General features: G+C 41.5%; 1 protein-coding gene across 1 annotated transcript in view; it reads left to right on the top strand.

The window, feature by feature from the left end:
• The window catches only part of LOC134345011 (transcription factor COE3-like), a 496949-nt gene that overhangs the window by 302159 nt on the left and 173988 nt on the right, over positions 1 to 20802 (top strand). The window lies entirely within an intron of this gene.

Consider the following 20802-nt stretch of genomic DNA (forward strand, 5'->3'; position numbering starts at 1 on the left):
AGTGGAAATAAATTCTGCAGATTCACCACCCTCTGGCTACTGAAATTCCTCCTCAGCTTTGTTCCAAAGGGACGTCCTTCTATTCTGAGTCTGTGCTCTCTGGTACGGGACTCTGCACTATAGGAGATATCCTCTCCACGTCCACTGTGTCTAGGCCTTATCAGCCACAGAATGCTGATAATGAAGCTGAGCTTACAGGCAAAATTATCCTAATATTTAACACCACACTAACTGAATATATGGGCATTGATGCAACAAAACAACCCTACATACCAAAACAAAATATGTCATAAAAATTCACAAGAATTGTTAATACTCTCAATAACATTATATTACAAAATTTAGGAAAACTTGAAACATTTGAAGAACCAGACACACAGTGCAATGGCTCCAAAATAGAGGCACTTATTAATAGAAACTCAAAATTGAATAATGAAATGAAAACACCAAAATGGCAGAAGAGATTAAAAAACAAAATGGAAACCTTAATAGCCCGTCAAATGGAGTATAAAATGGATAACCCAAGGAAGAAAGTTAAGAGGAAAGCTAATGAAATACTAAGGAAATATAAGGTCCATACAAGATACGATCAACCTAACAAAAGTACTGTAGAGTTTATGGATACACTTGGTGCACAAGCTTGGTGCTTACAAAGCCAGACATAAAATGTATCAGATGGAAAAAACAGAATGATCAGTTCAGAAACAATGAAAAGGGTTTATACAGGACATTGAAACTAAATTCCATGCACCAAAATGTCACCAATCCTAGCACAGAATTATCAACAAACACAGTGATAATGGTCTAATATCTAGTCAGACAGGGTGACGCACTATTAAGAAGCAAGCTGGATTAGGGAGGAAAAGGAATGTACATGCACAATTGATGAAATGCAAATATCTGAAATCACAATGGATACGGTGAAAGAGGTTATAAAAATACCCACATCTGGAAAAGTACTGCAAGTGATAATATTCATAATTATTGGTATAAAAATTTGCTTGCCTTCATCTGTACCTTATAGGTATATCAACAGTTTTCTTAAAAATACTGCAAAAGTGCCTGATTTCTTGATAGAAGGTAAAATATATCTTTTACCTGAAGGGGAAATCATAAAAGATCCATCAAAGTTTGTCCTTTGTCTTATTACTTGTTTACAAACTATATATAAAGTTGTAACATCATGTATCTGGCAACTAGTCACCACTCACTTAGATAACCACAATATTCTCACGGAAGAGCAGAAAGGATACCATAAGTGTATGAAAGCACGTAAAGAACAACTGATAGTAGATTCTGTAATTCTAAATCAAAGCTGGTGGAAAAACAGAAATCTTTCATGTTGCTATATTGACTATCAAAAGGTATTTGACTCTGTCCCAACTCATAGTTAATAGAAGTTCTTTATATATATATATAAACTACACCCAATACTTGTGAAGTTACTGCAACATCTGATAAACCATTGGCATACTATAATCACCCTATCTATTATCAATCAAAAAAGAACAACCACTGTTATCAAAATAAACCAAGGCATTTTCCAAGGTGATCCCTGTCACCTATGCTTTTGTCTAGCTTTAAACCCACTCTCTAATCTACTGAATTGGATGAAAATTATCAAATCAGAAACAATGAAATGAGCTATACCTTAACACACTTTCTATTCATGAATGATTTGGGATTATCTATCCCTTCATCAGTTAAGCCAAAACTCAATTAATTCAAGAAGTAGAGTTATTTTCAAAAGATATAAGCACGAACTTTGGACTGGATAAATGCAGAACATTAAACATAAAGAAAGGTGTATTATAGCTAATAGAATGCAAGACAGAGCAGCTGATACAATACAACCGATGGATGAATATGAAACAAGAAATATCAACAAGGAAAGAAAATAGATCATAGTGTCATAAAGGAAAAACTATTGACAGAACTTACTTCAATACTTAAGAAAATCTGCCAAACAGAGCTCAACAGTAAAAATATAACAAAGGCAATAAACACTTCAGCTATACCAATATTAACGTATTCCTTTGGCACAATATCTTGGTCCAAAATCAATCTGGAAAATTTACAAAGAAAAATGAGAACTGAAATGACAAATTTCAGTAAGCGTTTTGTATGTCCAAATATGCTTAGCTTAACACTACCTAGCACAGAAGGGGAAAGAGGAACAACAGACATTAAAAATCTACACAACAGTCAGATAAAACTTCTAAGTATGTAATTTCATCAGCAAAAACAGGATCAGCATTCCACACAAGCATATGCAATTCCAATAAGAAGAATGCACCACTAAACACAAGAGAGAGCACAATCCAGAAAATGAAGATATTATCACTATTGAAGAAAAAGTTAGCCAATGGAAGAGCATGACCCTCCATGAAAGACGTCTCCACAATCTGAGCAGACTAGATGTCGACAAGGCAGTGTCCAATGCCTGACTCAAAGTTAGAGATCTCTTCCCAAAAACAGAAGAGTTCTTGTGGCAATACAGGACCAGGTGGTTAACACAAAAATGATCAAAACTACATAATAAAAGACCAACAAATTCAAGATGTTAAATGTAGAAAAATGAGAAACAATCCTACACTACAGAATCCTGTAGCAATTTAACTCAATCTGATTACTTACACAGGCACAATCATGTAGCAAATATCATTCATCAAAATCTTTCTTTAAAATACAAAACTCATAAAAGAAATCACATCTTACTATAAATACAAGCCTGACCAGTTTTAAAGTCAGAATGCCACAAATCATATTATGATGGATCAGTTATTCCGGATGGAAAATCCATAATAACTGTCTGGATATAATAATCCAGGATAAACAGCAAGAACAACTTATTTAATAGATATAGCCATTCCAAGCACATATAACTCACAGAAATCAATAAATGAAAACACCAGAAATATGCTGAAATAAAAGAGGAAACTGAAAGACTGTGATCATGAACAGGGATATTTTCATTGTCCCAAGAGTAATGTGTACAACTGGTGTCATCCCAAAGTCACTACACAATGGCATTAAGCAATTAGGGCTACACAGCAATATCTGTGTAAATCTTCAGAAAGCCACGATACTAAACACCACTGGAATAGTCGGAAATTTCCTAGCAATTGACAAATGAATATGCTTGGCTATACCCCTACCTCAGGTTTTACCAGCTTGAACTGAGAAAAAATAAAGAAAATTAATAATAATGATAAAAGAGTGACTTTCTAAGTCCTCAATGTTTTTGTCTAGTTTTAAACCCACTCTCTAATTTACTGAATTGGACAAAAATAGCCTATCAAATCAGAAACAATCCAATGAATTATACCTTGTGTACATGGATTATTTGAAATTATATGCTCCTTCATAAGTAAAACAAAAGCAGTTAATTCAAATGGTAGATCTACTTTCTATTCGAAAGATATGAACTTCAACTTTGGACTAGGTAAGTGTAGAACATTAAACAAAAAGAAAAGTGCAATAGAGCTAGTAGAATATAAAGCAGAGCAGCAGGATACAATACAACCGATGGATGAATATCTACGTTATCAAAAAGCAAAGAAAATATATCATAGTGTAAGAAAGGGAAAACTTTCAACAGAGTTTACTTAAGGGTTTAAGAAAATCTGCCAAACGGAGCTCAGCGGTAAAAATATAACAAAGGCAATGAACACTTTCGCTATACCCATATTAGTGTATTCATTTGGCATAGTATTTTGGTCCAAAACCAATCTGGAAAATTTACAAAGACAAATAAATGAAATGACAAATTTTAGAAAACGCTACGTACAGTCAAATGCACTTCGATTAACACTATCTAGGACATAAAAAGGAAGAAAAATAACAGATATAAAAAATTTACAAAACAGTCAGATAGATCTTCTAAGGTTATATTTTCATCAACGAAAACAGGATTCAGCACTCCATGCAAGCATATGCAATTCTGATAAGAAGTATACAGCACTAAAATGAAATTAAAGCACAACCCAGAAAAATGAAGAAATTATCACTATAGAAGGAGAAGTTAACCAATTGAAATACATGACCCTCCATAGAAGACATTCCCATGATCTGAGCAGATTAGATGTTTGTTGGTGACCTCTTCCCAGAAATGGAAGGTTTCCTTGTGGCAATACAGGACCAAGTGGTTAACACAAAAAATTATCAAGAATACATTAAAAAAGACCAACAAATTCAAAATGTTAAATGCAGAAAATGCTGAGAAAAACCAGAAACAATCCAATCCAACACATTACAGGATCCTGCAGCAGTTTAACTCAATCTGATTACTTACACAGGCACAATCAACCAAAATCTTGCTCTAAAATACTAACTGTTAAAAGATACATTACCTTACTATAAATACTAGTGTAATCCAGATGTTAGAGTTAGACTCCTACAAAATATATTTCGACCAAACTATTATTGTAGATAGGATAATCTGTAATAACAGTCTGGATATAATATTACAGGATAAGTAAGCAAGAGGACTGTATCAATCAAGGTTGACCATGGATGTTGCGTCCTAGTTGTTGAGGTACAGGAGCCTGGGCAATGTAATACAGAGAGCAAGCTGTTACCCTTGTATCAAACTTTACTTTGAAACACTTTAGAGCTTCAACATATTTACATTGTCAGTGTTTCAAGTCGCAACACTGTTACAAATTGTAACAATAAACACAGGTTGGAAGTCGGTAGCTCAATGCTAATAAACCACCGGCCTGCTGAACGCCATCGCCGTCTTGTCAAAACATTTTATTTCTTCCATTGTTCCTGTCAGATGTTTTGACTATCTGATATTATATACTTGGTTGTGAGTTGTGGTTTGTGTTTGGTTGATGTGCATATTACAAAAGAGAAGCATTTAAAGTGTGGTGCAGTTTACAGGCCATGCAAGAATTTCTTGCTCAGAGCAATGGATGGTCTGTGCAGCTGTAAAAAAAAATTAGAAGAAACGTTGGTATGTTCAGTCAACTTCCCCTTCCTGGTTCACAATAAATTCCTTGGTCTTACTGACACTAAGAGCAAGTATGTTGTTGTGACACCACACAACCAGACCATCTATCTCACACCTATATACCTCCTCATATCAGTCCTCGATCTTCGGAGTTCCTCCAGCAGATTGTATGTTGCTCTAGATTCCAGCATCTGCAGTCACTTGTGTCTCCCTTCAATTGATAATTGTGCAACTGAAGTGCATTAAAGAATGTAACATCCACCCCTTCAAAGCCTGCCGCTGAAAGTGGGTCATCCTGATTCTGTACCATTGTAACTGGACAGGGGAAGACACTTAATAAATGTTCATGTTAATTGGTCTTCATCAACAATATTTGTTACAATGTATCAGAAACAGAACCCGAACCAGAATCAAGTTTATTATCACTGACTCACTGACATATGTTGTGGAATTTGTTGTTTTGCAACAGCAGTACAGTGCAATATATAAACACACCATAAATTACTTATATATGTATATTTTAAATGAAACATGTAAAGCAAAAAGAGAGTAAGCAAAACTATTGAGGGGCTGTCATGAGTTGGTTCACTGTCCATTCAAAAATCTGTTGGCAGAGGGGAAAAAGTTGTTCTTAAACATTGAGTGTGTGTTTTCAAATTCCTGTGCTTCCTCGTTAATGGTAGTAATGAGAAGAGGGTATGTCCTGGTGATGGGCGGGGAGTGTGTCCTTAATGAAAGATACCACCATCATGAGGCATCATTGCCTTTTGAAGATATCCATGATGCTGGGGAGGCAAGTGCCCGCAATGGAGCTGGCTACATTGGCAATCCTCTGCATCCTTTTCTGATCCTGTGCAGTGGCCACTCCATATCCCAGATGGCAATGCATCCAGTTAGGATGCATCGAGTGACTTTGAGCACTTCCCAATTCATGGACAAAATTGGCTCATGTGTTGTCTGTAAAACAAAACTCCAGGTTTGCACTGTGCGGGATCCTGCTGTGTATTTCACCACGGGATGTACATTCGCTGCTGCACTTCCAACGTTGCAGTTGGGACTACAACTCAAGGGTGCGTCACCAGTCCCAAGGTTGTGAAAGGCGCTATTGAAATGCAGTTCTGGTTCCTTTAATCAGTGCGGAGTTTCCTTTCTGGATCCACTGTATCGCTTTCACAGGAAGTGCCGGGCTTGTCTCCGCTCAGAATGGTGCCCCTGCATGAATGGTCTGGGCATAAATCTAAATTAGCATTCAGCACAGGGAGAAAACAGTAAACAGCTCCCAGTAAGCATGAGTGAAAATAAATTCAACGCCTCTCATTTGTACAGAGCAATGTAGAACAAAAGGCCTGACGATGAATGTGTAATTTTCTGACATTCATATCTGGGCCAAGGGCTAATGTGTGCCGGTGTCTAATAATAAACGCTGCATTCCTTTGATAGATGGAGTGTAGAAGCAGTTCTATTCAGGGTCTCAGTCAAGAGCACGTCATGTCTTTTGTAACCTGACATCTTTATTCTGCCTAGACATTCAAATAGGTCTGTCACATTACTTAAAGAGCGACTTGATCTTAACTCTTCACTGGCCTGTCCTGGCTGACTCTGCGATCCCGGCTCACACCTCTGCTGCCTCTGGTCCCCTCGAGGATGCCCAGACAATTTCCCTTGGTATCAAGTTCGAGTTTAAGGGATGGTAGCGTAGTGGTTAGCACAATGCTTTACAGTACCAGTGACCCAGGTCCAAAATGCTCTGGTTTCCTCCCACGGTTTGAAGACCTACCGGCTGGTAGGTTAATTTTGAGACATTGTAAATTGCCCTGTGATTAGGCTAGGGTTAAATCAAGGGCTGCTAGGTGGTGCAGCTCAAAGGGCTGGGAGAACCGATCCCACCTTGTATCTCAATAAATAAATAAATAAAAATAAACTTATTGTCATTCAACCATATATATGTATACCACCAAATGAGACAATGTTCCTCTGGACCAAGGTGCACAACACAGTACCTATAACTCGCACACAGCACAAGGTAATACTGCCACAAATAAATTCATAAATAAGAAAATATATTATGACATTTAACATAAGGTACATTTACAACACAAGTCAAAAAGTAAACAGTATAACGCTGCTGGTGTTTCATATGCTGTGAGACCTGGGTGGTGGCAGGGAGTTCAGTCGTCTCACAGCCTGCAGGAAGAAGGTCTTCCCATCCTAACAGTCCTTGTCCCAATGCTGTGGTACCCTCTGCCTAATGGTTAGGTGGAGGTGTTGAGATGTTAAAGAGATTGTGGGATGGATGGAAGGATTCCTTGACCAGATCACCAGAGCTGATGATTCTTTTCCACATCTGAACAATGTGCGAACTGGGAGATTAGCAGATTGCCGTACACTGTCTGTAAAGTGTTAGGGTGTAGTAGGATCCCTGAAAAAAACAGGAATTCTCAGTGGCCAACCATTTTAATTCCACTGCACAATATGCTTGTCCTTGGCTTCTTCTACTTCCACAATGAGGCCACTCTCAGGTTGGAGGACAATACCCCATTTCCCATCAGGGTAGCCTCCAAACTGATAGTATGAGCATCAATTTCTCCATCTTGTGGTAATTTCCCACCTCCCCCTTCTCTCTTCAATTCCTCATTCTGGTTTCCCTCTTACCCTTTTCATCCCCTCTCCTGCCTATCACCTCCCCTAGTGCTCTTCCTCCTTCCCTTTCTCCCATGGTCCACTCTCCTCTCCTATCAGATTCCTTTTCTTCATTTCTTCCCCTCTTCCACCAATCACCTCCCAGCTTCTTACCATCCTGCTTCCCCCACCCACTTGGCTTCATCTATCACCTTCTAGCTTGTACTTTCTATCCTCTCCTCGCCTCCCACCTTCTTATTCTACCTTCTTCAACCTTTCTTTCCAGTCCTGGTGTTGGGTCTCGGCCCGCAAAATTGACTGTTTATTCTTTTCCATTGATGTTGTTGACCTGCTGAGTTCCTCCAGCATTTTGAGTGTCTTCTGCTGAAGAGTTGATAAGAACAGCATCCAAGGAAAATTATTTGGAGTGGGAGGGTGGGATAGCTCTATGTGCTAGGATGGTCTCGATGGGCTGAATTGCCTCATTTTTTTGGTGGGGAAATGAGAATATTTCCTTTTCTGAAACTCACTTGTGAACTAGTGTGGATTTTGAAAATAAAGATAGAGATTAGCTTTATTTGTTATAAGCATATCGAAACATAGCTTACATCAAATCAGTGAGGATTGTGCTGGGGCAGCCCGCAAGTGTCACCACGTTTCCAGTGCCAAAATAGCATGCCCAGATTTACTAACCCTAACCTGTATGTCTTTGAGATGTGGGGGGAAACTGGAGCACCCCGGTCATGGGGAGAAAGTACCAACTCCTTACGGACAACATTGGGAGTCAAGCTCTGATTGGTGATCACTGGCACTGTAAAGTGATTGTGCCAACTGCTATGCCAGCAGCCTCACCAGGGAAGGAGACGCTGGTGCTGGCACTGGCTGTGTGCTGCTGGATTCCGTCCTAGGTTGGAGTTTGGCCCCCTTCTGTCAGTGCTGCCCTACAATGTTTCCTCCCGGGAATACAAGCTGCACCGCATTCTTCTGTGGCTGCACTTGCATGAGATGAGGAACTGCTATGGGTTATTCTTGCAGAAACGTGGCTCCAGGACAACATCTGTGTACCATTGATCTATAGGTCATGACACTCGGTGACTTGGACTACTTTATTATTAATTTTTTGTAACTTTGTTATACTGCCATCATAATTCTGTGTGATATGTTTGTGTGTGTGTGTGTGTGTGTGTGTGTGTGTGTGACTGTTGGTACTGTGTTTTGCACCCTGGCCCTGGAGGAAAACTGTTTCATTTGTCTGTATTCTTGAGTATGACAATGACAATTAAACTTGAACTTGAATTAGACTTGAACTTGATGATCACTGTTACTATTGGTAGGATTTTGATTGCAGGTTTATTGAATTAACAAGCAGATTTATTTTACTTCATCATTGCATTTGGCACAGACACCATGGGCCAGAGGGCCTGTACTTGTTCTGTGTTTTAAGCCCTGTTTGTAAGAATGTTGTCAGGACTCAAGGGCAGAGGTTGGGTAGGTTTGGTCTTTACTGCTTGGAGCACAGGAGACTGAGGGGTAGACCTTATAAAGATGTAGAAAATCATAAGAGCCACAGATTGAGTGAAGGCACAGTCTTTTTTTAGGGAAAGGGAACCAAAAACTAGATGGCATAGATTTAAGGTGAGAGAGGAAAGAGTTTAAAGAGACCTGAGGGGCAACTTCTTCACACAGGGTTTGGTACGTATTTGGAATCAGCTGCCTAAGAAAGTGGTTGAGGCAGGTACGATTTAAAAGTCAGATACACAAGAGATTCTTCAGATGCTAGAAATCTTGAGCAGCTCATACAAAATGCTGGAGGAACTCAACAGATCAGGCAATATCTATGGAGAGGAATAAAGAGCCTTCGTTTTGGGCCAAGAACCTTCATCAGCACTTTACCTGGTGAAGAGCCTCAGCCCAAAGCATTATCTCTTTATTCCTCTCCATTGATGCTGCCTGACCTGCTGAGTTCTTCCAGCATTTTGTGCGTAATATAGATGATAAATATCTGTCTTCATTTATTTCTTTCTGTAGTATTTATTTCTGATTTCGAAAGTCTGAAGTATTTTATTCTATTGTTGTCCCATAGTTAAATCACTTCGTTATCCTTTTTTATACTATCTTTGTTGTCATTCGCTTGCTTACATACACACACACACACACACACACACACACACACACACACACACACACACACACACACACACACACACACACACACACACACACACACACACACACACACACACACACACACACACACACACACACTCACATGCACACATATACTCACACACATTTATGCACATACTTAATAATGCATGTATGCACACACAACTACAAACGCACACACACACTGATGCTGACATGTGTACACAAAAACACACAACAAAACTGAAAAAACTGTAGACCACTTGCAGTCTCAAGCCTAACCCTAACCCTGTTCAATATGATCATGGCTGATCAACCACAGGTCCCAGCACATCCATGTACACAGGCAGTACATCCAGGTACACAGATAACAGACACAAAATGCTGGAGGAACTCAGCAAGTCAGGCAGCATCCATGGGAAATGAACAGTCAATGTTTCAAAAGAGACCCTTCGTCAGGGCTCAGTGTTATGCAAGACATGTATGTGCACAAACACACACACAAATGCATAAAATTGTTAGACATACACATGCACACCCACACATCCACACATATAGATGCATAAACCAACACACTTACTCATTCTTACACACACGCTGACACACACTCACACACATTTATACACATACAGATATTAACACACTCAATCTGATATTAACACATACACATTTATACACGTACAAAACAGTACACACATTCACACAGTAATACACACACGTACACTTTTATACATATACAAAACCAAGCACACACACACACTGATGCACACATATACACATTTATATCCATACAAAAATTAACTCATAAAAACACAGATACACACACATACACATTTTTTTCACACACTAAGTCACACACAGACACGCTGACATGCACACATACACATTAATAGACACACAAGCTCTGAAACACACACACACATTGACGCACAAATTCTGAAACACACATACACACACAGGCAGAGTGACCACTTGTTCTATAACTTCCCTGTCCACCCAGAGGAAACATTCACCTCTGAACCTGAATACTAGGACTAGTCTCCACTCCATCTAATTAGCTAACTGTTATCTCCTCAGCTGCAGTGCTGTTATTTTAACTTATATCGCAGGCTGCTGGATAACTATTCCACAGCGTTATGGTAGCCTAGAGCTCGGCAGGGCCTGTCTGTCGACTGACATGATGAAAGCAGACCCAGGCTCATCGACCAGCACTTCCAAATAGCTTTGCCGCTTTACTGTAAGAAATGGGTACAGGTGGGGCCCAGTTTCTCAGGGTCCTCGCCTCTCCAGGCTTCATGAATAAGAGAGAAAGGGAAAGAGACTGCGAAAGATTGATTTCAGAAGCTGCTTTAGTGCCTCATATAATATTTATTTTGATTGTGCACGGTTCTGTAATTGCCATTTCTCCCTTTGAATTATTTACACTGTAGTCGTAAGCCTCAGATTGGGGAAATTCAGTACTGGGTTAGCTGGGCCGGAGACTTCAAGATAGATGGGTAATTGGAAAGCGGTAGAATTGACTGAGTCTTTCTTTAGGAATACAGTTACTGAGATTATTTCAGAATTGCAACTGGTTTAAGACTCACTGTCAATCTCTACCTTGCATTTTTTTAAAGAGAAATGCCACATGTACATCGAAGCTTACCGTGAAATGAGTCGTTATGCGTTGACGACTAACGTAGTCTGCGGATGTGCTGGGGCAGCCCGCAAGAGTCCCCACACTTCTGGCGCAAATATAGCACGCTCAGAACTCACCAACCCTAAACCGTATGTCGTTGGAATGTGGGAAGAAACCCAGAGGAAACCAAGGCAGACACAAGGAGAACGTACAAACATTTTAATTCCACATCCCCAGTGGCCGCACATTTTAATTCCACATCCCCAGTGGCCGCACATTTTAATTCCACATCCCCAGTGGCTGCACATTTTAATTCCACATCCCATTCCCATTCTGACATGTCTATCCACGGCCTCCTCTACTATAAAGATGAAGCCACACTCAGGTTGGAGGAACAACACCTTATATTCCGTCTGGGTAGCCTCCAACCTGATGGCATGGACACTGACTTCTCTAACTTCCACTAATGCCCCACCTCCCCCTCGTACCCCATCTGCTATTTATTTATATACACACATTCTTTCTCTCACTCTCCTTTTTCTCCCTCTGTCCCTCTGACTATACCCCTTGCCCATCCTCTGGTTCCCCCCGCTTGTCTTTCTCCCTAGGCCTCCTGTCCCATGATCCTCTCATATCCCCTTTTGCCAATCACCTGTCCAGCTCTTGGCTCTATCCCTCCCCCTCCTGTCTTCTCCTATCATTTTGGATCTCCCCCTCCCCCTCTCACTTTCAAATCTCTTACTATCTCTTCCTTCAGTTAGTCCTGACAAAGGGTCTCGGCCTGAAACGTCGACTGCACCTCTTCCTAGAGATGCTGCCTGGTCTGCTGCATTCACCAGCAACTTTGATGAGTGTTGCTTGAATTTCCAGCATCTGCAGAATTCCTGTTGAGAACGTACAAAACTGCTTACAGACAGTGATGGGAATTGGTCCCCAGTCAGTGATGATTGGTGCTGTAAAGCAATTGCACTAGGCACTATGCTGCCATGCCATCTATACACGACCACGCCGTCATATTACATTACCGTGTCACCTCAAACATTATTGTGCCTCTTCATTAGCCAAGAGATGGTCTTCTCTGATTGTGTACAATGGCTAGTGGTGTTCCACATCGGTAAGTGTTGGGACCACTTCTTTTCACATTATATATGAATGATTTAGAATGTGGAATTGCTGGCTGTGTGGCTAAGTTTGCGGACAATGCAAAGATAGTTGGAGGGGCAAGTAGTGTTGAGGAAGCAGAGAGTCTGCGGAAGGACTTAAACAGATCAGGAGACTGGGAAAAGAAGGAATATAGTGCAGGGAAGTGTTTCAGCATGCACTTTGTAGTAGGAATAAAGGTGTAGACTATTTTCCATTCTGGGAGAAAATTCGCAGATCCGAGGTGCAAAGGGACTTGGGAGTCCTTGTGCAAGCTTCCCTAAAGGTTAACCTGCAGGTTGAATCAGTGGTAAATAAGGCATAAATAATGTTGTCATTCATTTTGGGAGATTATAATATAAAAGCAAGGATGTAATGTTGAGGCTTTATAAGGATTGGTCATTTGAACAGTATTGTGACCAGTTCTAGCCCCCTCATGTATAAAAGGATGTACTGGCATTGAAGAGGGACCAGAGGAAGTCGAGGAGAATGATCCTGGGAATGAAAGGGTTAATTTACGAGGAGCATTTGATGGCTCTGGCCCTGTACTCCTTAGAGGCCTAGACAGACTAGATGTGGGAAGGATGTTTGCTATTGTGAGGGAGTCTAGGACCAGAGTGGACAGCCTCGGAATAGAGAGACATCCCTTTACAACAAAGATGTGGAGGAGTATCTTGAACAAAGGTGGTGAATCTGTGGAAATCATTGCCACAGATGGCTGAGGAGGCCAAGTCATTGGGTATACTTAAAGCAAAGTTTGCTATGTTCTTGATTAGTCAGGGCGTCAACGGTTATAAGGAGAAGGTGGAAGAACGGGGTTGAGAGGGAAATAAATCAGCCATGATGCTATGGTAGATCAGGCTCGATGGGATGAATAGCCTAATTCTGCTCCTATGTCTTATGGTTTTATGATTACTTGATGGTTGTGTTGGGAAATTCTCACTGATACCCAGTTAATAGCCCAAGTCCTTTCTCTTCCCTAAATTATGACTAATATTCCATACACGGTAAACAAGAGTAAACAGGGGACCAGGCATCTCATTAGGTCAACAAACAGAGTGGAGCTTGTCTTGGTAACTACTGAGAAGAAGTAGTCACCTCTGGTCACTCACTGGTGAAGTATCCATGAAGATTTGTGAAGTTTTCTGTTGAAGCCCTTGCACAATTTGGAGGCTTAGAGTCTAAGGGTCCTACCATTTCCTGGATACTTTCCTCTTGGAGTCATAGAGTCAGAGAACACCACAGCACAGAAACAGGCCCTTCGGCCCATCTAGCCCATGCAAAACTGTTATTTTGCTTAATCCCATTGATAGCCCTCCATATCCCTCCCAGCCATATGCTTATCCCAATTTTTCTTAAATGTTGCAGTCAAACCTTCTTCCACTATTTCCATTTGCAGGACATTCCACAATTGCACCACTCTCTGAGTGAAGAAGATCCCCCTCAGATTTCCCTTAAATATTTCACCCTTTATGATTAACCTATGACCTCTAGTTCTGGTCTCACTCAACCTCAGTGGAAAAAGCTTGTTTGCATTTACCTTATGTATACACTTCATAATTTTGTATACCTCTATCAAATCTCCCCTCATTCTCTTCTGCTCTAGGAAATAAAGTCCTAACCTATTCAATCTTTCTGTATAAGTTGGGTCCTGAAGTCCCAGCAACATCCTTGTAAATTTTTTCTGTACTCTTTCAATCTTATTGATATCTTTCGTTTTGGTAGGTGATCAGAACTGCACACCATATTCCAAATTAGGCCTCACTAATGTCTTGTACAACTTCAACATCACATCCCAACTCCTGTTCTCAGTACTTTGATTTATGAAGGCCAATGTGCCAAAAGCTTTCTCTACGACCCTATCTACTTGTGATGTTACTTTCAAAGAATTGCGGATCAGTATTCCTATATCCCTCTGCCCCACCACACACTTCAGTGGCCTACTGTTCACAGTGTAAGTTCCACCCTGATTTGTCCTCCCAAAGTGCAACACCTCACACTTGTCAGGTTTAAATTCCATCTGCCACTTTTCAGCTCATTTTTCCCAGCTGGTCCAGACCCCACTACAGAGTCTCTGTAAACTCTACGTTCCCTAGGAGCTGTCTGAAATTTCTATGTTCCTTTGATTCTGGTCTCTTGTGTGTCTCCACAATCTTGTCTTCATCTCTGGAGACTTCCATACAACTTCGCTACTGCCTGTCTACTCCTTAAGATTCTTCTACAAAGTGAGTTTTTCCGAATCAAAATCAGGTTTATTATCATTGACGTATGCCATGGAATTTGATGTTCTTGTGGTAGCAGTACAGTGAAGACATAAAAATACTATATGTTACAGTAAATAAATCACAAGACTAAGACAACCGCGCTGCTCTAAAGAGCACTGTATGAGGTCAAGTTTACCCTTAGCCATTCGGTTCTATAATGAGTCAACCTATAGCCAGGGAAGTGACGACCCCTCCTGTTGACTGTTTGTGGTAACTTTTTTTTTATTCTTTCCTCTTCTCTTCTAATATTTATATCTGCACACTTGTAATGCTACTGTGACATTGCAATTTCCTTTGGGATCAAAAAAGTATCTATCTATCTATCCTATTAAATATTGTGAAAGAGGAATAGCAAGGTAATGTTCAGAAATTTGAAATTCTACTAATCTTGTTCATTGATTGATTGATTGAGAGAGATACAGCGCAGGATAGGGCCTTTTGCCCTTTGACCACTCCGCCTAGCAACCCTGACTTAATCTGAGCCTAATTACAGGGCAATTTACAATGACCAATTAACCTACCAACCGGTACATCTTTGGACTGTGGGAGGAAACCGAAGCACCCGGAGGAAACCCACACGGTCACGCAGAGAATGCACAAACTCCTTACAGCTAGTATTGAACCCAGATCGTCAGTACTGTAAAGCGTTATGCTATCCACTACGCTACCATGCCACCCCCATTATATTGTTCTCAATATTATTTATTTAGTATTCATTATTATTATTATTATTATTTTATTTTTCATTTTGTATTTGCCCAATGAGGGGCGTTGACTGTGTGGATAGTCAGAGGCCTTTTATCAGGGCTGAAATGGCTAAGACAAGGGGTATAGTTTTAAGGTGCTTGGAAGTAGGTACCGAGGGGATGTCAGGGGTAAGTTTTTCACAGAGAGTGGGGGTGCGTAGAATGCACTGCCAGTGGCAGTAGTGGAAGTGGATACAATAGGGTCTTTTAAGAGACTTTTAGATAGGTACATGGAGCTTAGAAAATAGAGGGCTATGTGCTAAGGAAATTCTAGGCAGTTTTTAGAGTAGGTTACATGGTCGGCACAACATTGTGGGCTGAAGGGCCTGTAATGTGCTATAAATTTCGATGTTCTATGTTCTATATTCAATTTGTCACTCATTGCACATTGTTTTTTGTCCATCTTTGTTTGTGCATAGTTTTTTCATTGATTCTATTCTGTTTCTTGGTATCTTTGCGGCTGGTGCTAAACTGTACCGGTCTCTGCCGTCCGTTTGGATTCATCAGCTGTGTGGTCAACAGCTTGCTCTCCGTGTTGTACTGCCCTGACTTGCCTTGTGTATCATGTAGCCAGCTGGAATGGAACATCCATGGTTAACCCCACCCAACCCCAACCCCTCTCTATTGAGTTTCCTTGTCTGTACTATGAATGCCCACAAGAAAGTGAACCCAAGGGTGGTATATGGTGATGTTCACTCCTCTCTCTCTATGATGCTGAGGCTACGGCTGTGCCCGCTAATATGATGAACTGATAAGCGAGGCTTTGGGCCTACTCTGAGCTGCTCTGGCCTTCGGATCTGAGGACTCAATTTTTGGTTCGGATTGCTGTTGTTCACTTCAATTGTTTACATGATCTGTATTTTTTTTTCCTTTTCTTGCATATTTGGAGTTGGTCTTTTATTGTTATTTTTTATTCTTTAATTGGCTGCTTTGGATTTCTTGCTTTGTGTCTACCTATGAGTAAACAAATTTCAAGGTTGTATAATAATAGGCATCCGTTAGTCTCGTGAGACCATGGATTTGCGCCTTGGAAGGTTTTCCAGGGCACAGGCATGAGCAAGGTTGTATGGAAGACTGGCAGTTGCCCATGCTGCAAGTCTCCCCTCTCCATGCCTCCAATATTGCCCAAGGGAAGGGCACTAGGGCCGATACAGCTTGGCACCGGTGCCATCGCAGAGCAATGTGTGGTTAAGTGCCTTGCTCAAGGACACAACACACTGCCTTAGCTGGGGCTCGAACTCACGACCTTCAGATCACTAGACCAATGCCTTAACCATCTGGCCACGCGCCAACACATAATAACACATAATTTAAAGTTGCTGGTGAACGCAGCAGGCCAAGCAGCATCTGTAGGAAGAGGTGCAGTTGACGTTTCGGGCCGAGACCCTTCGTCAGGACTAACTGAAAGAAGAGATAGTAAGAGATTTGAAAGTGGGAGGGGGAGGGGGAGATCCAAAATGATAAGAGAAGACAGGAGGGGGAGGGATGGAGCTAAGAGCTGGACAGAGGATAAAGTTTAAGATGGGGTGTCACAGTAATGGACAGGTTAATGTAACGCTATGTAATGCTTTTGTTAAGACTTTTACTGCTAATGCTATAGGGTATTTCATTTAACACACATCAAAGTTGCTGGTGAACGCAGCAGGCCAGGCAGCATCCCTTACTCACTCTTCCTTCAGTTAGTCCTGACGAAGGGTCTCGGCCTGAAACGTCGACTGCACCTCTTCCTAGAGATGCTGCTTGGCCTGCTGCGTTCACCAGCAACTTTGATATATGTTGCTTGAATTTCCAGCATCTGCAGAATTCCTGTTGTTATAACACATAATTTGTATGTTCTTTGCTAATAAATATACTTTGAACACATATGTACTTTAATGATAAATTTAATTTGAATTCTGCTAACAGAGGGGAAAAGCTCTTCCTAAACTGTTGAGTATGGGTTTTCCGGCTCTTGTACCTTCTCCTGATGGTAGTAATGAGAAGAAGACATGTCCAAATGATGGATGTAGCCTTCCTGAGGCACAGCGTTTTGAAGATGTCCTTAATGGTGGGGAGGGTTGTGCCCATGGTAGAACTGACTGAGTCTGCAACACTTTGCAGGCTCCTTGAATCCTGCACGTTGGAGCTTCCATTCCAGGAGGTGATGAAGCCAGTTAGATTGCTCTCCTTGGTACATCAGTAGACATTTGCGAGATTCTTTGGTGACATACCAAATCTCCTCAAGGTTCCAATGAAGTATAGATGCTGGTGCATCTTCTTCATGTTTCCGTCAATATGTTGGGTGTTGACACTCAAGAACTTGAAACCGCAAACACTTCCCACTGCTGACCTCTCAGTGAGGACTGGTATGTCTTCTCTTGACTTCCCATTAGATATTCTAAGGTCATCAAAGGGAATAGGGTTTCCCAGTAGTTCTGTGAAGACAATACCCAGGCATAGAAGAGGAGCTTGGCAGAGTGAGGGTTAATTGCATTTGGGAAGGATACAGTGAGCCTGGTGCCTCTGGAGCAAAGGGATTATCTGCCTGTGAAGGTTCACCCTCGTTACTGAAACTTGAAAGGCATTAACCGAACACAAGGCAGGATCAGACCATCTAATGAAGGAGGAGCGCGCAGATGATGGGGAATGGAGACTGACTTCTTCCAGAGATTACAATCAGTACCTCCAAGTGGTTTCAGGGGAGGTGACGGAAACAGAAAGGAAGAGGGGACAGGGAGCTCAAATGGGCTGTGTTCTGATGTGCATTTCTACAAAATTTCAATAATCACTAACTGCAGGTAAACATTATAATGTGACCAGTTTACATTAATTGCAAAGCATTGCATGTCGCCTGGGCATGTAAAAATGTAAGATCTAATTTAGCCTTTTCCATAGTTCATCATAATGAGCCCCACCATCCACGACATACCCTCTTCACATTACTACCATCAGAGAGGAGGTACAGGAGACCAAAGACTCCTAGAGTCAATGTTGCAGGAACATCTTCTTCCCCTCCGCATCATCAGGTTTCTGAATCATCCATGAACTCATGGAAACTACCTCACTGTTTTGCTCCCTTTTTGCATTACTGTTGTTATATATTTTTCGTAATGTAACTTCTTGTGATTTAAAAAAATGTATTGCACTGTACTGCTGTCTCAAAGCAACAAGTTTAGCAAGTTTCTCTCTCTCTCTCTCTCACACACAGACACGCACACACACACACACACGCACGCACACACACACACGCACGCACACGCGCGCGCGCACACACACACACACACACACACACACACACACACACACACACAAAAATACAGGCTTGTGCAAAAGCCTTAGGCAAATATATATAGCTCGGACCTTTGCACACTACTGTAGTATTTTTTTGTATTGCACTGTACTGCTGCTGCAAAAAAACTAATGATAATATATGTAAATGATGATCAACAGGGCCAGATGGTCTGCATCCCAGAGTGCTAAAGGAAGTAGCCCAAGAAATAGTGGATGCATTAGTGATAATTTTTCAAAACTCGTTAGATTCTGGACTAGTTCCTGAGGATTGGAGGGTGGCTAATGTAACTCCACTTTTTAAAAAAGGAGGGAGAGAGAAACCGGGGAATTATAGACCAGTTAGCCTAACGTCGGTGGTGGGGAAACTGCTGGCGTCAGTTATCAAGGATGTGATAACAGCACATTTGGAAAGCGGTGAAATGATCGGACAAAGTCAGCATGGATTTGTGAAAGGAAAATCATGTCTGACGAATCTCATAGAATTTTTTGAGGATGTAACTAGTAGAGTGGATAGGGGAGAACCAGTGGATGTGGTATATTTGGATTTTCAAAAGGCTTTTGACAAGGTCCCACACAGGAGATTAGTGTGCAAACTTAAAGCACACGGTATTGGGGGTAAGGTATTGGTGTGGGTGGAGAATTGGTTAGCAGACAGGAAGCAAAGAGTGGGAATAAACGGGACCTTTTCAGAATGGCAGGCGGTGACTAGTGGGGTACTGCAAGGCTCAGTGCTGGGACCCCAGATGTTTACAATATATATTAATGACTTGGATGAGGGAATTAAATGCAGCATCTCCAAGTTTGCGGATGACACGAAGCTGGGTGGCAGTGTTAGCTGTGAGGAGGATGCTAAGAGGATGCAGGGTGACTTGGATAGGTTGGGTGAGTGGGCAAATTCATGGCAGATGCAATTTAATGTGGATAAACGTGAAGTTATCCACTTTGGTGGCAAAAATAGGAAAACAGATTATTATCTGAATGGTGGCCGATTAGGAAAAGGGGAGGTGCAACGAGACCTGGGTGTCATTATACACCAGTCATTGAAAGTGGGCATGCAGGTACAGCAGGCGGTGAAAAAGCCGAATGGTATGCTGGCATTTATAGCGAGAGGATTCGAGTACAGGAGCAGGGAGGTACTACTGCAGTTGTACAAGGCCTTGGTGAGACCACACCTGGAGTATTGTGTGCAGTTTTGGTCCCCTAATCTGAGGAAAGACATGCTTGCCATAGAGGGAGTACAAAGAAGGTTCACCAGATTGATTCCTGGGATGGCAGGACTTTCATATGAAGAAAGACTGGATGAACTGGGCTTGTACTCGTTGGAATTTAGAAGATTGAGGGGGGATCTGATTGAAACGTATAAGATCCTAAAGGGATTGGACAGGCTAGATGCAGGAAGATTGTTCCCGATGTTGGGGAAGTCCAGAACGAGGGGCCACAGTTTGAGGATAGAGGGGAAGCCTTTTAGGACCGAGATTAGGAAAAACTTCTTCACACAGAGAGTGGTGAATCTGTGGAATTCTCTGCCACAGGAAACAGTTGAGGCCAGTTCATTGGCTATATTTAAAAGGGAGTTAGATATGGCCCTTGTGGCTACGGGGGTCAGGGGGTATGGAGGGAAGGCTGGGGCGGGGTTCTGAGTTGGAGGATCAGCCATGATCATAATAAATGGTGGTGCAGGCTCGAAGGGCTGAATGGCCTACTCCTGCACCTATTTTCTATGTTTCTATGTTAACCTGATTCTGATATGGGCCTCTATTGTGGATTAAGACCGTAACACCAAAAGACCATAAGACGTAGGAGCAGAATTAGGCCATTTGTCCCATCAAGTCTGCTCTGCCATTTCAAGATACCTGAGCCCTTTTTCCTCTCAGCCTCAATCTTCTGCCTTCCATCCCTCCCCGTATCCCTTCATAGTCTGACCAATCAAGATCAACCTCCGCCTTAAATAGACTGAGACCCTTCATCAGGACGGGAAAAGAGATAAGAAATCAGAGTAAGAAGCTGGGGGAGGAGAGGAAGAAGTATAAGGTAGTAGGTGAC

This window comes from Mobula hypostoma, chromosome 4, assembly GCF_963921235.1.
Source record: "Mobula hypostoma chromosome 4, sMobHyp1.1, whole genome shotgun sequence".
In the NCBI taxonomy this organism is placed as follows: Eukaryota; Metazoa; Chordata; class Chondrichthyes; order Myliobatiformes; family Myliobatidae; genus Mobula; species Mobula hypostoma.